This window comes from Moschus berezovskii, chromosome 16 (assembly GCF_049115385.1).
Source record: "Moschus berezovskii isolate FMDL1 chromosome 16, NW_MosBer_1.0, whole genome shotgun sequence".
NCBI lineage: Eukaryota > Metazoa > Chordata > Mammalia > Artiodactyla > Moschidae > Moschus > Moschus berezovskii.
Window position 1 is genome coordinate 69,770,400 of NC_142475.1, and position 14,236 is coordinate 69,784,635.

Genomic DNA, 14,236 nt, shown 5'->3' on the forward strand with positions numbered 1-14,236 from the left:
TCCTCACCCAGCCTATGTTGTGCCTGCATATCTCGGATGTGTTTGTCTTTAGGGGAAGTGAGGGTGTGGGGTTATGCAAAGTGCCTGATGGATGAGGATTTTACTGTCTTTAGTTCCAGCATCTTAATCTGATTCATTGGGACTGGTGTTTTTTCAATAGTTGAATATCCTAGGACACTGGATTTCAAATCATTGTTATGAAAATAGCATTATATTTACAGCTAACAATATATTAAGCTCGGTAACCTGTGTAGGACTGATAAAAGATTCATTTGTAGATTGAGAAAGCTGTCTATTTCTGTATGAGCTTTCAAGAGGCTGTTGGTGATTAGTTGTTTCTCTTACCCTCCCATTGTAATTGACCCCAGAGGTCAGTCATCAGAGCTTTGATGTTCTTATCACGGGTGCCTGAGTCTCTCCCTGGCGAGGGCTTCCCTCCTTCAACAAGAGCATCAATTCACTTACTCAACAAGGGATTGTTGGGGGCCCACTGTGACAGTACAAAGATTTTTAAAAGCTTTGAACCACGCCCTCTGAGCCTACAGGCTAACTATACACTTAACTTATGTAACCAAATGTTATAATGGAGGCATGGAGGGGGCCTGGAAGACCTACCTCAACCTGCCCTGGGTTCTCAGGGAGCCCAACAGAGAGGACTGAATGCTTGAGCTGGGACCTAATCTGATGAAAGAGCAGGAGCGCCTGAGCTGAAGAGGCAGGGGGCAAGCTTTGCACCGTTTCTGACAGCGTTCACCCGTTTCCTCTTAAGAGCTTTCCAGGGTGAATTTAGTGCTAAGCTAATAAATTTTGAGGGTTTCCCTGGTGGCCCAGTTGTAAAGCGTCCACCTGCCAATGCAGGAGATGCAGGTTTGATTCCTGAGTAGGGAAGTTCCCCTGGAGACAGGAATGGCAACCCACTTCAGTATTTTTGCCTGGAAAATCCTAAGGACAGAGGAGCCTGATGGGCTACATACAGTCCACGGGGTTGCAAAAGAGTTGGACATGACTTAACAACAGTGACAAATGAAGCTTCTGCCCAAACCCTGTGACTTGCACTGGCTCTTTCCAAGGCCCAAGGAGGGCATCTAGCACTGAGTTCACATGATCATATATACTTTCAACTCTTTAAAAGAAAGATTAAAGACCTCCTCAACGGGGATTGGTTAAGACTTTTTTCCATTCCAGTTTCCTTTCATTCACACTTTGCTTCATCCTAGATGCACTGCAGTGGCTCTGGACATTTAGGGAATCTGGGTGAGGGAAAAAGATGAATTTGAGTCACTTCCCTGAAAAGTTATTGCTGAGTCTCCCGATATTGGAATGGCTTCCAGGAAAGCTCCTGCTGCTGCTGCTAGGTCGCTTCAGTCGTGTCTGACTCTGTGCGACCCCATAGACGGCAGCCCACCAGGCTCCCCCGTCCCTGGGATTCTCTAGGCAAGAACACTGGAGTGGGTTGCCATTTCCTTCTCCAATGCATGAAAGTGAAAAGTGAAAGTGAAGTCGCTTAGTCATGTCCGACTCTTAGCGACCCCATGGATTGCAGCCTACCAGGCTCTTCCATCCATGGGATTTTCCAGGCAAGAGTACTGGAGTGGGGTGCCATTACCTTCTCCGGGAAAGTTCCTAACCAGGCTTTATTCTATCTCATAAATGGATATATCCTGTGGGACCTGTCATTAGAAATATGTAGCTGATGGAAGACAAAGAGAGTTTGAAGTGTGCTTGGCCAGAAGCTAATCTAGGGGGAAATTCTGCAGTCATGTTTTGAAAATTATAAGCAGAGTGCTTTATTTTTTGTTTTTAATCAACTTTATTTTGGAATAACTTTAGATTTACAGAAAAGGTTACAAAGATAGTACAAAAAGTTTCTGGGTGCTCCTCACCCAGTTTTCCCTAAGGCTAACATCTTCAGTTCAGTTCAGTTCAGTCGCTCAGTTGTGTCCGACCCTTTGCGACCCCATGAATCACAGCACGCCAGGCCTCCCTGTCCATCACCAACTCCTGGAGTTCACTTAAACTTATGTCCATCGAATCAGTGATGCCATCCAGCCATCTCATTCTCTGTCGTCTCCTTCTCCTCCTGCCCCTAATCCCTCCCAGCATCAGAGTCTTTTCCAGTGAGTCAGCTCTTCACATGAGGTGTCCAAAGTATTGGAGTTTCAGCTTTAGCATCAGTCCTTCCAATGAACACCCAGGATCGATCTCCTTTAGAATGGACTGATTGGATCTCCTTGCAGTCCAAGGGACTCTCAAGAGCCTTCTCCAACACCACAGTTCAAAAGCATCAATTCTTTGGTGATCAGCTTTCTTCACAGTCCAACTCTCATATCCATACATGACCACAGGAAAAACCATAGCCTTGACTAGACGGACCTTTGTTGGCAAAGTAATGTCTCTGCTTTTTAATATACTATCTAGGTTGGTCATAACTTTCCTTCCAAGGAGTAAGCGTCTTTTAATTTCATGGCTGCAATCAGCATCCACAGTGATTTTGGAGCCCCCAAAAATAAAGTCCGACACTGTTTCCACTGTTTCCCCATCTATTTCCCATGAAGTGATGGGACCAGATGCCATGATCTTTATTTTCTGAATGTTGAGCTTCAAGCCAACCTTTTCACTCTCCTCTTAAAATATTTATAAAACTGAGGAGCCAACACTGGTACAAATTCCAGACTTATTTCAGATTTTACTAACTCTTTTTCTGTCCCAGAATTCAATCCAAGGTGCCACATTGCATCTAGTTATCATGTCTTTTTAGGCTCCCTGGTCAGTTTCTCAATCTTTCCTTGTTTTTCATAACCTTGCTATGACCATGACAGTTTTGAGGAATCTGGTCAGATATTTTTTAAAATGTTCCTCAATTTGAATTTGTTGATTGTTTCTTTTTTTTTTTCTTCCTCATGATTAGACTGGGATTATAAGCTTTGGGAAAAATACCATATGGATTAGATGCTCTTCACATCCTATCATATGAGGGGTCCATGATGACTTAATTATGCTGATGTTAAATTAACCCTGACTGCCTAGACCACAGTAGTGTTTGCTACAGTGTCAACACTGTAAAGTAGATTTTTCCCCCTCTTTCCATATTGTCTGGAAGTAAGTCACAAAATCCAGCCCACACTGAAGGAGAGTAGGAGATTAAGCTTCACCTCCTGGAGTAGAATATTTATGCATATTATTGGGAATTTTTCTGTAAAGAAATTCGTCTCTTCCTCCTTCCCCCACTTATTTATATCCAATCATTTATTATAAATATGCATATATATTTATTTTATACTTCAGTTTATATTTTATATTATGATTTTAATTTTGTTGTTCAAATTTTTCCATCTTGACCATTGGAACCTTTGAGGTTGGCTCATGTGTCCTTTTTGTTTTTTGATCATCATCTTTTTTCTTGAACTACAAGAAGCTCCAGGCTGATCTTGTATTTTTCCTGCCCCAGCATTAGAGTCGCCATTTCTCCGTTTCTTCAAGGAGTACTGGAATGGTTTCTAGGAACCAAAATCTATATGCTGGGTGTACTTGTTGCCCTGAGGTATCACTGATACTAGCCTCTCTTAGTGGACATTTATTACTGCCTTGTTTTTTGATTCTTTGTTTACCTCTCTGTGATAGGCAACCTCTAAGTTGGCCCCCAAATATCCCTGCCTGGTATTCATGCTGTTGTGTCATTTCCTCTCCTGAGGGTGGGGTTGGACCTAGTGACTTCCTTCTAATGAATAGACTACAGCAAGAGTGATGCGATATCCCTTCCAAGATTAGGTTACAAAAGGACTGTGACTTGCTCGCTCTCTCTTGATCTCTCCTTCAGTCACTCTGAGAAACCAGCTGCCATAATGTGAGCTCTCTATGTGAGACCTCTATGAAGAGGTCCACGTGGCAAGAAACTGAGGGAGACTCTGACCACCTGTACATCAGCCTGTAAGAAACTGAATCCTCTAACAGCCACGTGAGAGAACTTGGAAAAAGATCCTCTCCACCTTGAGCCTTGATATGACTGCAGCCCCACTGACACCTTGATTACAGCTTCATGAGAAACCCTGAGCCAGAAACATCCAGCTGAGCCACACATGGGTTCTTCATGCACAGAAACTATAACAAATGATTATTGTGTTAAGTTGCTATGTTTTGAATAATTTGTTAGAAAGCAATAGATAACTAATACAATTTCTGATTCTTCCATAAGATCAGTGGTTCTTAAATTTCACTGTGGATTTTGGGGGTTTTTTTTGGCACATGGGATTTTAGTTCTCAGACCAGGGATCAAACCCATGCCACCCGCCATGGAAGTTTGGACAGTTCGTAGCGCCGGACTGCCAGGGAATTCCCAGAAATTTGTTTAAAAATGCATATACCTAAGCTCCTTTCCAGTTTCTTATGTGATTGCTCTGTATAGTTAAGTTTAAAACTGTAGAAGTTTACAGGGCAATCTATTTGGGCATTTTAGAAGAAAATAGACTTCTCTTTTTAATATATCTGATTCTTGAATTCTTGACCCCAACAAATGGCTTTGCTTTCTTGGCAGAATCCAGAATAACTGAAATTTCATCTCCTAGTTGAAGTATTTATTGAATAGAGGAGAAAAAAAAAGAGTTCATTCTTACTCAATGTGCAGCCTTGAAAAAGTACCTTGACCTTTACATGCCTCCAGATTCTTAACAGGAAATTAAAGGATTATAATGCCATTATTAAGGCAAGGAGATTTATCCTTATTAAGTGTATATTAGGAAATAAAAAAGTGACCAAGGCCAGTTGTGGGCCAGTTTCCATGTAGAGATTTAACAAGAAGTTAGGTTCCTATGTATTCACATTGGTTGACGGTAAGGCAGAATTCTGTTATATTGATAGAAAGACTGTGGGCTTCTAAGTCAGACAGACCTATATTCAAATATGCTCCTGGCACTACCAGCTATGGAGCATTGGGCAAGCCAGCCAGCTTCTGTGGGCCTCAATTCTTGACAGTGGGGAAAAGAGTCACCTTCAAAGGGTAGTCCTGAGGACTAATTGTGTAACGTTTGTAAAATACTAAGGGCAGGGCTTCTCTGGTGGTCTAGGGATAAAGAATCCCTTGCAATGCCAGGGACACCGGTTGGATCCCTGATTTGGGAAGATCTCACTTGCCGTGGAGCAACTAAACCCATGTGTCACAACTACAGAGCCCGCATGCCTGGAGCCCTCACTCTGCAACTAACTAAGCCACCAAAATGAGAAGCCCACGTGCTGTGATTAGAGAGTAGCCCCCACTTACTGCAATTAGAGAAAGCCTTCATTCAGCATCAAAGACCCTGTGCAGCCAAAAATACACGAATAAATAAATAAACAAGACCCTTTCTCTAGTTTTGCTTTTTGACAGCTCTGATTGCCTATCTATTAAAAAAATATATCACACTGAAATGGGCCTCAAAGAGTTCCTGACTTTAGAATCGAAGAAAACCTAGCTGGTAAAAGACCACTGGGTAAGACAGTGAAGTACCCATGATAGGGACACTTAAAAGAGAAAGGGCAGCTGATGTGTTTAGGAGAGGTGCAGCTACAGGACAGTTGCTTAAGGATGATTGATGGGATAGCATCATCTCACATGAGGGAAGAGTTGAAAGTTGCAGGTTAATGCCAGATAGTTCAGTACTCTTAGCTTCAAGGCTCTGGTCACCATGAAAGGCAGATATTGTTAGTAGAGAATAATGTTTCAAACAGCTTCCATCATGTAAATCTCAGTACAAATGAATGTGTTTTACCATGGTGCCCAAGGAAAAAATACTAAGCTATTTTGATTTAATCATATATTTTTGGATATATTTGGTTGTTCTGAGCCTTGAAACTATTTTTCTCAGATCAGTGTACAAACCCATCTGATGTATGGTATGTCCTAAAAGATGTATGTATATCCAAATAGATCAAAAAGTCACTGCCTTCCAGAAACTGTGATTGTGATATTTCTTTCTCTAAATGAGATTTGGGATAGACACTGACCCACAGAGTTTTTTTTTTTTATGTATTTAAATGATGCTTTGTTTTAAAAATTGTAATTATGGAAAATGTTGAATATGCACAAAAGTAAAAAGCATAGTACAATGAATCCTCAAATGTTTACCACACAGCTTCCCACTCCTATTGGTTTCATTTATACTCTTTCCTGGCCTCTTTGATTCATTTTTTTTTTTTTCGGAGGTTATGCCAGAGAATGAATCACAAGGCCTGATACAAGCAAACTCTTTGATTCTTTTGAAGCTAATCTCAGCCATGTCATTTCAACCATAAATATTTCTGTGAATATCACTAAAAGATAAGGAGTCTTTATTTTAATTTATTTTTGTTATTATATTTTTGGTCACACCACGTGGCTTATGGAATCTTAGTTCCCCCACCAGGGATAGAGCCAGGCCCCTGGCATTGAAAGCACTGGGGAAGTGTCTTTTTAAAAACAAATCTATACTATTATTGAGCCCAAGTGGCTCAATGGTAAAGAATCTGCCTGCAATGGAGAAGACACCGGTTCAATGACTGGGTCAGGAAGAAGCCCTAAAGAAGGAAATGGCAACCCACTCTAGTATTCTTGCCTGGAAAATCCTGTGGGCAGAGGAGCCTGGAGGGCTGCAGTCCATGGAGTCAAAAAGAGTTGGACATGACTGAGCGACTAACACATCTGTCTCCTTTAATTTTCTATAAACTGCTGATTAGATATAACGGCTTGATCTGATTCAGGTTCATTTATTTGGCCAGAATACTTCATTTGTGGCCATGTACACTTGCATCAGAAGCTACGTAATGTTCACGTGCTTCTTTTTTGAAACATTAACGGCTATTGATTATCATTGCCTAGATCCATGATCTCATTATAGTTTGCAAAAGGGTGATGACTGCTTCCCACATGGCTCAGTGGTAAAGAATCCACCTGTAATATAGGAGCCTAAGAGCCATGGGTTTGATTCCCAGGTTGTGAAGATCACCTGGAAAAGAAAATGGCAACTCACTGCAGTTTTCTTGCCTGGGAAATCCAGTGAACAGGAGAGCCTGACAGGTGACAGTCTGTTGGGGTTGCAAAAGAGTTGGACACAACTTAGTGACTAAACCACAATGACAATATGTTATCATCCCGTTTCATTTATTAACTAATTGGTTACCTTGAGGCATGTTTATAAAGAAAGGCAGATTAATGCTTGCTTCTTAATATCTACCAGTTTTCAGACTAATTATCTCACATCAGCTATTTTGTTTTCTAAAGGAGATCAATCCTGGGTGTTCATTGGAAGGACTGATGCTAAAGCTGAAACTGCAATACTTTGGCCACCTCATGTGACGAGTTGACTCACTGGAAAAGACTCTGATGCTGGGAAAGGTTGGGGGCGGGAAGAGAAGGGGACAACAGAGAATGAGATGGCTGGATGGCATCACCGACTCTGTGGACATGAGTTTGAGTGAACTCTGGGAGTTGGTGATGGACAGGGAGGCCTGGTGTGCTGTGATTCATGGGGTTGCGGAGAGTCGGACACGATTGAGCGACTGAACTGAACTGAAGTGTAGCATGTTTCCGAAAGGCAGGTTTAATGCTTGGCTTGATTTAATGCTTGTTTTAATTCTCTATAAAATGTAGTTTTCAGAAGAATGATTTGGTTTCTTCAAATTCTCCAAAGGTGACTAATGATGTTTCTTTTCCTTTTTCCCCCCTGTATTCAAGTACTCCTGGGACTTCTCTGGTGATACAGTGGCTTACTCCATGCTTCCAGTGCTGGGGACGTGGATTTGATCCCTGATCCAATGGGGAACCTGCATGCCACAGGCCATAGCCAAAACAAAACAAAAACAACAAACCAACCCCCGCCTCAAAACAAGCACTCCTGAATTTTTTGACCATAAATTAGCTTTTATCAGATCTTTTCTAGATAGTATATTTTTAAGAGAGACATGGGACTAAATGTACATTTACGGAATGTCTTCTAGATACTGGTCTAGGTGCACTGATGCATTCACTTATACTATTTTATCTGATTTCCATGGCAATCTTGGAAGGCAGGTGCCATGACCTCTGTTTTTCAGAAGAGACTGAGGCTCTCAGCAGCAAGGTGAGGAGTACAAAATCATACAGCCTGCATGTGGTCAAACTCAGATTTGTCTGAACCACTTGTTATCCTGTAGCATTTTTGAATGAGGTTGTACAGACACCGAGTCACTCAGTGGGGCTCACTGGTTGCCCCACTAGCCTCCGGCCTCTTGTGTGTCCTCCTCAGAAAGTTTGGTGACCTCCAGTTTGTTGCTGTCATACTCAAAAAAGTAGTTCACTGGAACTGCTAAATACCCCTCTGCCTTTTAACCTAACACATGCTGCTGCTAAGTCACTTCAGTCGTGTCCAACTCTGTGTGACCCCATAGACGGGAAGCACCCGTCCCTGGGATTCTCCAGGCAAGAACACTGGAGTGGGTTGCCATTTCCTTCTCCATAGTCATGAATTAGATATTATGATATAAAATTTACTAGTTTATAAAACAGTTGGACCGTTCTATAGGGGGTCAGCGGAGGGACCCCATAAACAATAAAAGGGCATAAGGAAGGAGAGTCACCCAGTCCCCGCCAGTCTCTATTGCCAATTTTGCCAATGTTTCCTTTAGGGTCCGATTCATCCTTTTTACTTGACCCGAGCTCTGGGGATTGTATTCACAGCGTAATTTTCATTTAATCTCCATAGCCAAAACCAATCCCTGAACAACTTTATCTTAGCCAAATTCCTTGGTCTCCGGGCAGCTGCTCGGAGGCCTGCCATAAGAGTCTGGCGCTACACTCGGAGATGCTCCCTACCTTCTGCGCGCTCAAAGTCCCACTGGGGCCGGGTCAATGGAAATCCCTCATCAATTAGGTTCGGCTGCAGGGTGGGCCTCCCATCCACACCCCGGACATGTTTCCGAGCTTCCGATAGAATCTGTTCCCATTCTTCCGTGGTGAAGAGCACCTGTAACAGCTACTGACAGTCATCCCAGGTGGGATTATGGGTGAAAAGGATAGAAACAAAAGGCTTTATCCATGCTGGTGGGTTTTCCACCAAATCTTGCCAGACCAGGATATAGGGCATTTGGTCCGGGTGGCCGGAAGGGCCGGGTATGAGAACCTTCCCCCAACAGCCCGGATGGTGGGCAGGCTGAAGGTTCCCTCTCTCGGCCACCCGACATTAAAAGTGGGCCACTCCGAGGAGCAGAGCGTCACCAGCTCATTCCTCTTCACTAGCAGAGACAAGTCTTGCGCCCTAGATTTAAAGTCAGAGAAATGATCCATCATGAGGGAGAGCGGGGTAGAGCTTCCTTGACCCACGACCACAGAATAGATTTGGGAGAGAAAGACACGGGAGAGAGACAGAAACAATGCCGGCACACAAGATAACACGACAAACGGAGGACAAATGGCGGCCGAAAACACACTACTAGGTCTCTGAGACCTCTGAGGCTTCCTGCAGTTTAAAGTAACCTTACCAAAGGGCGTCCACTGCCCACCAGATTCCGGATCGGGAGAGACCTCCTCTCTCCCGCAGAGCCAGCTGCCTTCCAGCGCGAATGCTGGGCCTCCGCCTTATGCCGGCTATGGCGATCAATTCGCCCCTGAACAGACCTTGCAGATCCAGCTGCCTTCCAGCGCGAATGCTGGGCCTCGGCCTTACGCTGGCTATGGCGATCGCCCCTGAACAGACCTTGCACCGGTGCTATAATCAGCCCTCCTCCGGGCTGATGAACCCCTTCTGCCGGGAGAGCGTTATTCTCCCCAGTCAGAGGGATCCCGGACGAGCCCCCAAATGTTATGCCCTGAGTCCGGTACCCCCATACTGGTAGAATAAGACACTCACAGCAATGCAAAAGCAAGAATGGGGTTTATTTCTAGCTCGAGCTAGGGCTCATTTCTCCTCCAGCGCAGTGGAGTGGGACAAGAGCACATAGATTTTTTTTTTCCAGGAACTTAAACTGATTTTTATTTTTTAAAAACTTTTATTGGAGTATAGTTGATTTACAGTGTTGTATTACGTTCATGTGTACAGTCCAACACATAGATTTTTGTTTGTGGCTGTTCAGTTGCTCAGTTGTGTCTGACTCTTTACGACCCCAAGGACTGCAGCATGCCATGCTTCCCTGTCCTTCACTGACTCCTGAGGTTTGCTCAAACTCATGTCCACTGAGTTGGCGATGCCGTCCAACCATCTCATGCTCTGTTGCTCCCTTCTCCTCCACTTTATTACAATATGATTTACTTACTGCAAATTTGTCACATTATATATAAAACTACACTTAACACCTGCCCCCAGTAAAGTTACTATATTATTATTTTTGGTTGTACCATGCGGTTTGTGAGATGCAAGTTTCCTGACCAGGGATCAAATCCAGGCCCCGCTGCAGTGTAAGTGCAGAGTCCTTACCACTGGACTGCCAGGGAATTCTGAAAATATGTATTATTTTTTATAGTAGACTTTTCTAGATCGAGTTCTAAAAGGCTGTGATAACTTACGTTTTCACAGCAATATCTGAGAGTCCTCTTCTTATCTATTATCTCCATCAGCAACTTTGTGTCATTTTGATTTTTGCTAGTCTGATCAGCATCAAGTGATTATTATCATTGTTAAATTAATTTCCTTTTCCTTTTTAAAAGTGGATTTCAATGTCTTTTTATGTTTATTGGCCACATGGATTTTCTCTTGATTAAATACCAATTTACATTCTTCACCCAATTTCTTTAAAAATTTTTTTTTATTGGAGGATAGTTGATTTACAATGTTGTATTAGTTTTAGGTGTATAGCAGAACAAATCAGTTATACATATATCCCTTCTTTTTTAGATTCTTTGCCCATGTAGGTCATTACAGAGTACTGAGTAGTTTCCTGTGCTATACATTATGTCATTATTAGTTATCTATTTTATATATAATAGTGTTTATGTGTCGATCCCAATCTTCCAATTTATCCCTCCCTGACACCCAATTTCAATAGGGTTGTTAACACCCTTCTTGACAATTGGTAATCAATTTTTGAATGTTACTCTCTATTTGCTCACCAAGTTACTCCCAAATTTCTTACCTATTGACCTTGCTTATGTATCTTTTTTCCATACAAAAAAGTTTTTAAAAACAAGTCAAATATGTCCATTTTTTCTTCTTCTTGTAAACTTCATGATTTCCATTCTTGTTTAAGGTCTCCCCCTACTTGTTCACTGTAGTCTCCAAGATTTTCCTAAGGGATTTTTAATATTTCATTTTTTACATTTGAGTTTTTAATCCATCTGGAATTTAGTTCTTTGGTAAATTATATATGGCAAACTCTTTTATGTTCATATAATTTTATATTTCAGTGCTTCTATTTATTTCTCATCCTTTAAACTTTTCTATTTTGACATGTTTTTAAGTCTTACATAGTAGTTTGATAGTGTGTGTATAGAATTTATAAATAAATCACTTACATATATCAGAGTTATGTACTCAAAAAAAAAAATAGTGCTTGATTGAAACGTTTTGGAAACCACTGCATTCGACCTTGAGCTCTTTGAGAGGATTGATTGTCCTCATCTCTGAATGCATTGCTCAGATTATCTCTGGCACCAAAGTGTTCCAAAAATGGTTGCTAATGAATCAAATGAATAAAACTGCCATTGTGTGAGTCAAGTCTTAAGCAACACAGCCATTGAGAAACCTGACATTCCAGCTGTGTCCTGTGGCAAGACATCTGAGGTTAAACACAAGCTATGACTCACAATGGCAGGTACTATAACTTCACTGGTGTTGAGTTCATGTTTAGCATGAGAACATAACTTCTTAAAATCTCAAAAGACATTCCTGTGGCTTATAGGATTATAGGTGCTTATGAAACTAATAATTGTTTTTTGTGAATACATTCCCTGCCTTTTAACGTCAGTCACCTACTGTCCATAATGGCAGTTCGCAAGGAAGAACTGGTCTTTTCCATACTATGAAATCAGAAGTATGATTTGAATTAGGTCAAAGACTCTATTAAACATTTTATTCTGGATGGTGCTAAAAACCTATGTTATCAATTACTAGTTGGGAATACCCCAAATGTCATTTCCCTTTCAAATATGCAAATTAATCTAGCAAAAATAGCAAGTTTCTTTTCCTGGGTTATTGTTTTTAATAACAATACCGAATGAAATTTCATCTACTCAATCAATGTTTAATCCGTTTGCTATGTTTAATCTGACTGCTGTTTGGACACATGTTTCTCACATCTTTCTACATTTACAATTCCTTTTTCCCCTTCTTTCTTTCTTTTTCTGTTCTAACTGTTAATTGGTCTGGCTGATTGTTACAAATGAGGCTGGTGCTTCTGCCACCGGACATTATACACCTTTTTTTTGTTTCCTTTGTATTTTAGACTCAGTATTCACTTACTGGGGCTTCCCAGGTGGCGCTAGTGGTAAAGAGCCTGCTGCCAATGCAGGAGACATAAGAGATCCCCTGGAGGAGAAAATGGCAACCCATTCCAATATTCTTGCCTGGAAAATTCTGTGGGTAGAGATGCCTGGTGGGTAACAGTCCATGGGGCCGCAAAGAGTCAGACACCACTGAGCACAACAACATAACAATATTTACTTACTACCACCACTCCCTCTTGTGACTTTGGGAATCAGAAACCAGCCAAACATGTTTTTGTATTTTTGATATAGGTTAAATGGTGTGAAAGAGAACTTTTCTACTCAACCTTGCTCCTTTTGCTCAAATTAATTAGGAGGAAGAAAAGAATAACCAAGGATGCGTGCATGTGTGTTAAATCACTTCAGTTGTATCCGACTCTTTGGAATCCTATAGACTGTAGCCCACCAGGCTCCTCTTGTCTATTGGATTCTCCAGGCAGGACTACTGGGGTGGATTGCCATGCCCTCCTCCAGGAGATCTTTCCCACCCAGGGATCGAACTTGGGTCTCTTATGACTCCTGCATTGGCAGGTAGATTCTTTACCACTAGTGCCACCTGGGAGGCCCTAACCAAAGCTGGAATCAAGATTGCCAGGAGAAATATCAATAACCTCAGATATGCAGATGACACCACCCTTATGGCAGAAAGTGAAGAGGAACTCAAAAGCCTCTTGATGAAAGTGAAAGAGGAGAGTGAAAAGGTTGCCTTGAAGCTCAACATTCAGAAAACAGAGATCATGGCATCTGGTCCCAACACTTCATGGGAAATAGATGGGGAAACAGTGGAAACAGTGTCGGACTTTATTTTTTGGGGCTCCAAAATCACTGTGGATGCTGATTTGCAGCCATGAAATTAAAAGACGCTTACTCCTTGGAAGGAAAGTTATGACCAAGCTAGATAGTATATTAAAAAGCAGAGACATTACTTTGCCAGCCAAGGTCCATCTAGTCAAGGCTATGGTTTTTCCCGTGGTCATGTATGGATGTGAGAGTTTGACTGTGAAGAAGGCTGCTTGCCGAAGAATTGATGCTTTTGAACTGTGGTGCTGGAGAAGACTCTTGAGAGTCCCTTGGACTGCAAGGAGATCCAACCAGTCCATTCTAGAGATCAATCCTGGGTGTTCATTGGAAGGACTGATGCTAAAGCTGAAACTCCAATACTTTGGCCACCTCATGCGACGAGTTGACTCACTGGAAAAGACTCTGATGTTGGGAGGGATTGCGGGCAGGAGGAGAAGGGGACAACAGAGAATGAGATGGCTGGATGGCATCACCGAGTCGATGGACATGAGTTTGAGTGAACTCCGGGAGTTGGTGATGGACAGGGAGGCCTGGCGTGCTGTGATTCATGGGGTCACAAAGAGTCCGACGTGACTGAGCGACTGAACTGAACTGAACCAAAGATAAGAGAAGGCAAAAAAATTTGAGCAGAAGTATCTATTTTGCTTTTAAATTTACGTATAGACGAATCAAATTTTGGAGGCGTTAGCGGAGACTACAGCTTGGGATATTTATTTTCACTCATACTTTCTCCATTAGAGGCCAGTCAAATTCCTTTGAACTTTAATATATTTAGTACGTGGCAGAATGAAACTGTGAAAGAGAATTCAGAATTTATTCAATGAGGTTATTCAGTGCAATGCAATCATTATACTTAGACTGGCCTGTGGGATTTAAATTATGCTTAGAGAAATATTTAAAAATATAAAATCTATAGACAAAAATGTCACTGACCGCCATGAATTAAACAAGTATTTAAATCCTTACTTTGATAAACTAAATAGAAAAAAATGTTTAAAAAAATACTTCCTCAAGAATTGGGGAAAATTATCTCACCAT